Here is an 11,066-nt window from a genome sequence, read left to right as displayed (position 1 = left end):
CACCACCAACATCTAGACTCCTGGGGATTCTCCTTAATTCCTATCACTGCTGGGATTTCATTCTGGGCCCTCAAAGTCTAACAGCCGTGTAGCATAACAGATTTCTGTAGATCAATAAAACACCTTCAATTCCTTCTAATGATCTCTCCTTATTGAACTGCTTTTGGTAACTTAACCCAACCAAAGGATGAATTGCACCACTTGGACACTGGTTTATCTCACTGTGTAGAGCTGGTAAGCCATGTCTTATACAGCTAATGGAGAAGGCGTGCGTGACTTCCCCTGGTCTTCCTCCCAGTTTTCCTGCTGTACTAACACGAAAAAAGCCTAAAAAGCCCAAATATAAAAAACGAAAAGCCTCTAACTTCAGTCTTTTGATGAATGCCTTCTCCATAGATACATAGCTATCTTACCAAATATAGCTTTTTCTATGTGTTTTGGCCTTTCATCCATACATACACTGTATTTTAGGTAACTGGAAACAGAACTTCTGACAAACTCCAATTTTTGTGTTTAGATGACAAGGAAACAAAGATTTTGTCTTGAAACACCAAGGCTGTGCGGCCTTATCTCCTCTTTGCTGATTCTAGACTCTGCGCCATCAACAAGCTTCTCTGCAGATAGTCCTGGACCAGAGTGGACAGCAAAAAAGGTTGGGTGTGTTTATGTTGCTAATGTGTAACTGTGTGTAATTTCACAAGGTAGGAAGAATATCACAAATTCTCCATCTTTCAGTTGGAGGATCTGTGGCATATAAAACGGCTCCTGCATGCATTAGTATTAATACAGAGCCTTTGGTACGTGGTTCATTTCAGCAGCAGACTCTACATTCAGGAATACAACATAAAGCACAGCACGCTGTGACAGTTAGAAGCGTGCTCTGCCTGAAGTGATGTGTAGGTGTCGGTACAGGTGGCTTCCTCAGAGCAGAAATGAACAGGACCCAGGTGAGACACGAGAGAAAGAAAACACAACCCAATGGCCTCTTCGTGTCCTGCGATCGATTTTTCTCTTTCGGGGGTGAAGAGAGGAAGCACGAAAAGAGATGGGAAAAAAATGGCCCAGCACTCTCGTTCTCATGCATCAGGCAAGTCGGGCATAAAATAGTTCGTTTGGATGGGTGATCATGAACTGGCAGCAACGGGAGGAAGTTTACCAGAGCTAAATGAATGCTCAGCCTCCACTTTCTCTCTGCCTCCCACCCCGCGTTACAGCCATAATTTATTGTAATAATATACCTTAAAATGGTGGCGGGAAAAGAAGCAGGAGAGAAATGGGCCGTCCTCGCGGCGTGTTTACATTGCATATATGATTGTGGGAGAGAGCAGTGTGAGCCCTGTAGGGGGGTAACTGATTGGAAAAGGTGATTCATCTGAGGTTTTTCAGTTTCACTGAGCTTTAGTAGTCATTAGAAGCATTGCTCAGATGCTCACAGGGCTGCTTGCTGTCCTTTTTCTCTGCTCAGCATGGGCTGTCTAGTATTTATTAGTCGCTCTGTTTGCATACTGTGTATACTGTGGTCAGTATACCAGATCACATGCATGCATATTTATAATTCCTTCCTTAAAGCTTTATATTTTGAGTTTCATGCAGCTTGTGTCCATGTTTGCAATTAAATTCTGATCTGTTTCATCTCTCCTTTACTACTGGTAAGGTCACTAAAGGGTCAAATCTCAGGAGTACAATCGACAGCTGCAACTGAGTTACCGAAACATCTTTTTAGAATTTACCATGCTAGTCCTGTGATTTGGCTCAGTTTTCTTCAATTCCTCTTTTTGTGCCTCAAATTTAAACCACACAACTGTACGTACTTGCCTTTAAATTGTGTCAGTAATGTTGTCCCTCATTTCTGTGAACCCGAGGATGTGAAAGTGACCAGAGGCGTAAGCTGGCTTGAGTAGTCACTTTCCTCTGAACGAATTTGCATCAGTTCACATCAATATACTCGAGCAATGTGCACATGATGCCACGTGAAAAACATCAATACTGAATTGCAGGCATTTGGTTTGCCTAAAATGTGGAAGATCTCAGTTTCATGACCAGGAGGAGACACAGTTCTCAGCGGGGGTTACATCGGGAACAGCGTCTAGGGTAAAAATCTGTGCCAGATCTGTTGCGGCAAACCCACGGAAACAAGGTAGCAGCTGACAGGAGATCACAGAAGATTCTTCTTCTAGAGAAACATGCCAAGATCTTCAAAGACCAGCAGACAGTGACTCATATTTTCATCTTTTTAAAGCTCGTCAGGACTCTAGCAGAAGCTGATAGCTGGTAAAATACAGTATGTAGGTTATTTTGTATTTGAGCAGCCTACCTACTGCAGTCCTACCTCTACCGTCCCAGAACAACTGTTCAATATCTCTAAACCTCTCTGGTGAGATTTGACACCATTGCGTTACCATTTCAAACCGGAGTTTTTTCATCTTTTGCCAGTTTTGTAAATATTTTTTATTCTTTCAGCTCAGAGCAAACAGTAAGAGTGCAGTTCTTTCAGCAAACCTATATTAGCCACACTGGCCTTTGTTTTATATTTATTATTAATTTTACATTGAACTGCATCACAGATCACTACTGTAGAGTTTCGTTTGCCTGTTCCAGCAGTTTGTTCATGAATAGTTCTTGCATCAAAGTAAAAAAAAATTATGTGTTTTCTTACCCTGGCATGCAGCATGTTTACAGGAAGCTTAAAGGTTTAAGCTGATGAGGTCAGCCATGTTTCTGGTCTAGAGAAATAACAACAGAGACAGTTTTACTGTCACTTTAATCAAAGCTTTATACAGCATGATTAATGTGCACTTTATAGTTTATTATTTAGTCTTGGCTGATCTTGAAACAGGCACCCCTGGCAGGATTGGTGCCTTGCTCCAAGTATTGACCGGAGACAATCCACTGAAAAAAAAAGAAAAGTCCTTTCAGACAAAAGAAGGTGACTTATTTGAAAGCATTTGAGGACCTCAAACACTCCCTTCCTCCATTCGCTCTCCCATCTTGGCCCTATAACTCGTGACAGAAGACATAGAGCTAGTTAAGATCATTTACATCCCGGCCATCAAGAGTTTGAGATGGCTCATTAGCCTCTAGCGTGTAGATAAAGCTCTAAATTGACAAGTGCAAAGTATGGGCTGCTCCTTCAATTTGGGGAGAACAGGAGGAGGGGGAGCTGTGAAGCTCAGGTGATTGATGGTCCTGCGTCCTCTTGGCTCCGCTCTACACTCTCAGAAGTCCTGGGACTCGGCGTTGGTTGTTCCTCGGCCAGGGGGCTGCTCACATGCACTACACCGCCATTGGACTCAACTACTTATAGACAGAAGGCCAAATGTGCTCTAACTGTAAGGGGGCCATTACCATGGTGATTAATGAGGTTGTCAAAAAACTTGACTCCAACTCTTGTGCCTCTCCCCTCCTTTATTTTTAATTTTATTGCGACCACACCGGGTTTAATAAAATAATAAAATAAATAAAAAAACGTCTTTAAAAATGTTTCATCAAACTAATTTATTCTAATTATGCACACTGCCTACTTTTGCGCTGTGTTCCCCAGCACTCAGATGCCCCCCATCCCGCTCCCCTTAAACCTTTTGGTGCAGATTAACGCAACAAAAAGTCTATTAATTAATATTTTGTGGCTTTTAATTCCTGGCAAGGATGCCGTCTTGATGCAGCTGCCTGTCGAGGCCCGTCACTCCTGAACCCGTGCCAAGGAAGTGCAGATGTAATTCTGTTATCTCTTGCTTAGTTGTTTACACAAATTAATTCGAACAATTAGCCCTCTACCGGCCTTTCATGAATCATGCAAGAGGAGCTGCCAAAAAATTAATACAGAGAGATTTCCATTTCCAAATGAGGGAGCTCCAATTTTGGGCGAATAAAATGTTATACCTGCTAAAGGCTCGGGAAAAAAATTAACTGTCCTCAGTGGAAGCGAAACATCTGGCGGCTTAAATCATTGGATTTAAATTGAATGTTGAAGTCGAGGCTGATGAAAAAATGCTTGCGATGACATTTTGAGAGGTTTCATCAGGTAGCAAAAGTGAATAAATACTGACAAAATAATGAGAGTCGGGCAGCGGTGAATCCCAGAGTTTCCATTACACTAAATAAAATAGGCAGGTGGCAACCATAAAAAGACTTTCACTGGAGAGTTTTACTGCTGCACAATTACCTTAATCAAAGACTCTCCCACCTTAACAAAAAGGGGAAAACACTCTATTAGTTTATGGGCATTAAAGTTATGTGAGCAAAGCCCATTATCACCTTTAATAATATGGAGATAACGGGGAAAGCAAGAGGAACCAACTCATTCAGGTAACTGATATCAAAATAAATGCAAAGCATATTTTTACTTACAATTTGAACTTTTTTGTACTCGTTCTGAAGCAAATATTTACAAGTGCTAGCTTTATTGAATAATTTCAGATGTATTTTTTTTGAGTATGGGACACTTTTTAGTCCACCCTCAAAAATAAATGAGTTCCTCCCTAACCAGGTGCCACAAGAAATGAGTGGTTTGTTTTAAGGCCATGAAAACTCCCATCTAGGCAGTGAGCTTGCATACAGACAGTATATTCTTCAATGAAAGTGTCTGAGCTTCCCTCACTTTCAGCATAAAGTTTCCTTCTCTGATCATGCACGAAGGGTTTTTACAGATTTACCCTCCTGAAGTCACAGTTTTTGCACTCTGCTCAGGTTTGGAGCGTCCCTGAACTGCAACTTGTGTGAGAGAGTAAAAAACTAAAACAAAGTCAAGTGAGCAGAAGGAAACTTGTGAGACTCCATCAGTTGGGTTGTGTTCGCACAAGGTATTTGTGAGTTCTTTGTACCAAGATGGACGTAGCATGGAAAGAAATACAAAGGGAGTTACAGCCTTCTGTGGGTATCATCATCATGAAGTTTACGTCATTCATGTCCAGCACACGCCGTTAGATCCAAATTCCAAAGTGTAGACAGTAAAGAACTTTAAGAGTGCCGAAATCTCAGCTTGCAACCAAAATAATAGTAAAAGATTAACATGCAGGAAAAGGAGCTCAATATAGCTGCATGACAAATAAATCTATAATACTAATTTTAAGAGTAAACATAACTAAAAATGTTGATTTTCCATTTTCAATGCTTTTCCAAAGCTAGTAGATCTACTGAAAGACATAAGTAATGGAAATATATATGCAATACGAAAACCCAAGAAAAGAGCACAAAATAGAAAGCAAAAAGAAATAAAAATATATCTGCCATGGATGAAAAATCTGCTCAGTCACAGGAGAAGAACGAACTCACGGTGACTTAGATCCAGCTTTTGTTTTGGAGCTTTCCTCTCTCAAAGCCAGCAGGGGGCGGTTTCCATCCACTTGTGATCTGCAGTCTGTTCCACAGTCATATCCTCTGCCGGCTGCAGTAGAAACAGGCCGGTCCTGGAGACGATGGCCCGGTGTCTGTGTCATTAATGGTTGCCTTTCAAGCTGTCAGCCTTAACGAGCTGATTGCAAACGGAAATTGACGTTTGAAATGTAAGTGAATAAGCAGATCCTGGGTTTCGGTGGAGGGCGGGCAAGACGACACCCTGGCATCCTCCATCTTTAAACTGCAGGCTAACTGCATTTTTAAAAAAGAGGCCATTAGGCAACAATAAGTGGAATCCATATGATCTGCTCAATAATGACATGTAATTTTGTGACAGTTATGTGTTGTTACGCAAATGTATGGGGCAAGGCTTCTCCCCTGTAAGTGCCCGCTAACTCAATTGTGCTTGTGTATTTCTTCAGCTCCATGTTTAATGTCCATTAAGAGTTGAGAGGAACATAATGGTGTCCTGTAGCACTGCACGAGCCACTGTTCCCCCCCTCCGTCTCTTAAAAGGACAGTTTCCTGAAAAAAACCCCCCTCATAGCCGTTAATTGTGTCATCAATTACACAACATGTGCTTAACTTTCATGGGTTTATTAAATTATTAATTAAGTGCTCACAAGCTAATTGTTTAGGGTAGGACGGACAACTGCGTGACCCGCATTGCTTACTGGAGGAGATGAGTTTAATTATCTAGCTTGTATTTCAAGTAAATGTTTGTTTGTGTATTTTTGAAGGCACAAATCCATGTGGTTATCTTTGATTGGTGCTGCAAAGAGGAAATAAATTTCAGTGATATAAATCTGATTGCCATTAAAGGGCTTTTGGGTGAATGTTTGTTCAACGTTGGCTTAGAAAACAAATTCAAGTCAGTGAAACCTCAGCAAGAGAAAGTGCTAAGGGACCACAAGCTGTTTATTTCCCAGGTCCATTTTAATACTTTACACTAAATGACGAGGACTCGAAGGAGCTTGGGGACTAGCTATTTATGGTTATCCCACCAGAAGCAATACCAGTGTCATCAAATGGAAGGAAGTTTTGGTGAGCCTGAGTTTGGGTGGCTACCAGCAATAAGTAGGCATATAAAGTAGGCGTTTGCTTTGTATTTTGTAAGGATCAGATGACTGTTATGAGAAAGCATGACAATCCGTAGGGTGATAAAAACCTTTCATATGCGGCTGCAGAATATTTGTCTGGTGAAGGTTTCAAGTGCATCACAAATACAGTCGTTTTATTCCTTTTTCAGTATTTGTGGCCCCTTTGGGAATTCAGCCTGTGTTAGTTCTTGCCTCTGCTCAGAAAGATCCACGGGGAATACAGCTACTGGGCTTAGAATAATAGAGTGAACATGATATCAACCCTTTTTATTGAATATCAGATATCAAGCTGGTTTTATCTACCGCTCATCTGATGTAAGGTGATCTCCAAATACAGATGCAAAAACAGATGACACATAAGTTATTAATTTAACTGTGAAATAAAAAGGGCAGATAATTTCTTCTTAAGCTCAGTCGTGTATTGTTTTACTTTAAAAAACAATTTCATGGAAGGAGACATCACATTAGTACCAGCTTCTGACTGTTATGCCAGGATATATGAAGGTGGTTTGTGGTGTTAAGATCCACCAGTTCGCGGGTGACCTGCTGGGGTTGGGTTCACTCAGCATGTGGCTATTTTACCACAAGTCTCAAATCTTGATGCAACCAATTCAGTTTTGTTCATATATCACCAGTGCTGTAAGGTAACGAGGGAAAACTCCAACTGTCACATGATCCAATCAGTTGAACGATCAGAAATCTGAATAGCAAACTGTTTTTTAGCTGATGTCCACATGAATGCCAGGACTCAAGGTTTCCCTTATTCAGCCAGCTCACCTTCTTAGTATTGTCCATCTTTCTCCTCATCTCTTTTTGAGGTAAATAATGCATAAATCTGAGCATGTCCACAATGACTCCACGTTAATTCTTTCCTTTGTTTTACACTTCTGACTGTCTGCATTTCAGGATCTCTTACATTAGCTCAGATTTTGAGTTTGAGCTCCACACAACACTAACTGAGGCCCTGCCCTGTTTCAGGTTCAACCAATGGCCTTCCTCGGATCTCTTATGGCAATAACTGCACACCTGGAAAACACTACAAGACCCACTGTTTTCTGAGATGCTTTGACCCAGCTGGCTAGCCACCACAGTTCACCCTTTGTCAAAGTCACTCAGGTCAGGCCATAATATCAAGTTCAACAAGCCATTGTTCATGTGGTGCCTAACATTTCCCACCCTGTGATTGGTGGCAATCGGTGTTCTTTACGTCATCTTCAGTGCTTCCAACGTTGTGGACGATTTTGTAAAGATTAGTTAAGATTATTCCTGGTTTCAGTGAAAGCTTGTAGCGGTGGTTAAAATTCAGATTCAGAAATAATACCAAACCTTTGTTCATCCATATTATCCCAGATCAGTCACATGAGGAAAGAAAGCAGTTTTTGTACTCTGACTTCAAGACTTTTATGAAATAAAGTAGTCACGATCCACCCTAACAAGCAGAGGTAATATAAAATATATTTAAGACATAACTAAGTTGTACTGAGAAAAATAAATTTAACAATAAAGCTGCTTTTGTCCTTTTTCAGGTCTCAGATTGAGCTGATAACAAAGCCATCGTATCCATGAAAGTCAATCCAGACAAACGGTCTTTGCAGGTAAGGTACATTGCAGGCATGCATGCGTCTCTGTAGTAACACCGAGCTGCACACGGCCTCACCATCGAACATCAGTCCAGGTGGAATAGCTGTTACCGTATCATCATCTCATCATTAACATACACAACACGACCACGGCTCTTCTCATTGACTGTAATCACCTTAATGCAAAAAGCTGATGAAGTTGCCAAGGCGCAGAGTGCTCCGTCTCAGACCTTTTCTCTTTGTGTGTGTGTGTGTGTGTTTTTGTAATGGCGCTGTCATAACTGCTCTGCTCCGTCTGGGCCTAAGTGAATCTGAGGCGCCATCTTTTAAACGAGGCTAACAAATGAACACGTTTTCCCCCCATCAAACGGCTCCTGACAGTGATGCATGGGCTTCCAGATGAGCTCTGAAAAACTGATGGATCTGCGACGGTACAAGCGCTTAGATAAACTAATGCATGTAATTACGTTTTCCATTCCCACTCCATTGCAAGGCATCTTATTACAATATCATTAGTTGAAATGTTCAGCAAAAAAATGATATGGTTTGCAAATTTCTTTTTTTTCCTGACTTCCTATCACTCTCTTTTATCTTTTTTTTTTTTTGCCATGTGGGGTAATTACGGGAAGTTGATTTCTTTGACTGGAATAAAAGCGAATTCAATTTGTTTGCTTCTTGGAAAGACATCATCGGGCATCTCACTGTAAGTGTTAGTAATTGTTGGAAGTCTTATTCACCGCTGCTGCGGATAAGACGACCATCAAGATGGTTAGAGATGCCCTGTGTGTGGGGTGAGCGAGCGACATGTGTGGATATGAGTTTGGTACGTGTCAGGCTCATTCTTCCCGTTTTTTTAATTGGAGGCAGAATTTATCATGTCCCTTCTCATGCATTAAAATAACCCTCTACAGAACCAGTCTATTGGTGTTTCAGGACACGTTTTGGAATTTGTTTCTATGTGATTGCCATCTTACAACCCCTGATTGATATCCTGTTGCTCCTTTCCTTTGGATGCCACCAAACAGCTCCCACCCATTAAGGCATGAACCCCGGGATCTCTCAAGTCCACATTTTCACCCAAAGTGGTGCTCCTGCAGGCCCTCGCAAAAGGGAAGAGCTGATGGTGGCTTCTAAGAAGAGCCAAGTATTACGTAGCACTTTCAGGAGAAAGTGCGGTAATTGCTGTTCGTGCCTTTGTGGCTTGCCCCCCCCACCTACCTTCCAATCAGTTGCGGCAGTGTCCTTCCTGCTAAAAGGGAAATTTTTTTCTTCCCACTTTCACCAAGTTCTCGATCTTTGTGACTTTCAACAAAGCTGAATTGATTCTTAAGTTCTTCTAATATTCTTCAAGTGTCCTTGGACAAGGCAACCTCATGTTGCCCCTGATGGATCCATGAGTGTGTGCATGAAAAATAAAGTGAATCAACTGCTGTGAATGGGGGAGAATTTATCTTGTACTGGGAAAGGTTTTGCGTGACCATTAAGACCAAGAACACGGTGCATAAATAGCAGTTTATTTACCATTTACCTCACTCACCTAAGGCTGCGTGAGGCTCTCAGCGTATTGATTGATTCTTAATACATGATGTTTGTCTAGTAGAAGAGAGTTCGGGTTTTTATTACAAAATTGCATTTTTAAAAATGTACTGATCAATTAATTGTTTTTGGCAGGCCGAGCACTACAGACTGGAGGTGCTCAGAAGCCGCTCTTAGCTCTGATTCATAGAGAGCTGAAATGGGGATTTAGCTGGACTTGGCCCATTTTTTATTTGCAGTGGATCATTTTTGGGAACGTGACCTGCTCTTTTAATTTGGACAATTTGAGTTTAACCGAGCATTATATTTTTTGTGTGTGTTTGTTTGTCTTATGTTTATCAGTGTAACAGTTTACCTTACCATCCTTGGATAAGAAATCTGGTCAAGTGAAGTCTAGATTAGCTGTTTTGCCCACATCGTGCAGTTTAAGAGTGTTTACATCCATCACTTTTAATCTAACCATTGCTGGGTTCAGGTTTGACTATTCTGTAGCCTGTTCTGGGTTTGTGCTCTTTGATTTTCAATAAGAATTCATACATATTCACACATAGGCTGTTTGAGCCCCATAAACCTGAAAATCACAGATAATTGACATCCTTACCGTTGAAGAAATTCCCAGTCGATGCACATTTATCTCATACACTCAGGTGTGCATAATGTCTTTTTTTCAGTCCATGCTACAGCTCTGGTGAGAGTGTGTATCTTGCTTTCATAAGCGTGTAATACATATTCAGCCTCTCTCTTGCTGTCAAAGTTGACCATGCAGCAGCAGCGTGAGCGAATGCAGTGAGTGTTTACTTGCTTCCCTGTACATATAACCGTGTGAATACTTGTTAGTCTGTGCCTGCATGTTAAAACATGCATATCGCTGCTCTCCGAGTGCGCAACGTCCCCGCTGCATGCTGTGGTTGTGCTCGCGCGTGTCTGCGCGGCTCTCTCTCGCCTGTTCTGTCTGCGAGTGATGTTTCTTGAGGAGCGAAGGAGGTTCGCGTTGAGCAGCAGTGGAGCTCATTAGCCGAGTACCAGGGGAGCGCAGCCACTGCAGCCTTCCCACCCGCCCCCACTCTGTCCTCCCAGAGCTCCTCTCCGGGGCGGCCGCCGCGCCGCCTGGCCGGGCCCTCAGCCGTAGCCCTTCATCTGCATGCGTAGCTCTGAAGGCTTGTGCATGGCGCAGCGGCAATATGCTGTCATATGCTGGGTGACGGGTGCACTTCACACCAGCGGCAGGCTGGTTTGCAAGAGATTATTCTGGCTGCGTTTCTTCTTTTTTGTTTGTGTGTCCAACATTCACAGGGAGGTTTTAGCCTAAAATCTTTATTAAAACTGAGTATGAATTTAATTTAATTTCCATCACTGTGTGTGCACGTGTCCTTTGTTTAGGAGTTCTATTTGACTCTCCAGTCATTTTAAAACTCTCCAAAATAGTTGATTCATTATGAACAAAAAAGAAGAAGAAGCTGGAATTGGAAAATATGAAGCATTTATGTGATAAATGAAGTGGCATGTGTCTACAACT

Source organism: Copadichromis virginalis, linkage group LG23 (assembly GCF_057382275.1).
Source record: "Copadichromis virginalis isolate Kocher_CV1m ecotype Utaka linkage group LG23, C_Virginalis_male_GT1.1, whole genome shotgun sequence".
Taxonomy (NCBI): domain Eukaryota; kingdom Metazoa; phylum Chordata; class Actinopteri; order Cichliformes; family Cichlidae; genus Copadichromis; species Copadichromis virginalis.
This window is presented reverse-complemented; position numbering follows the sequence as displayed.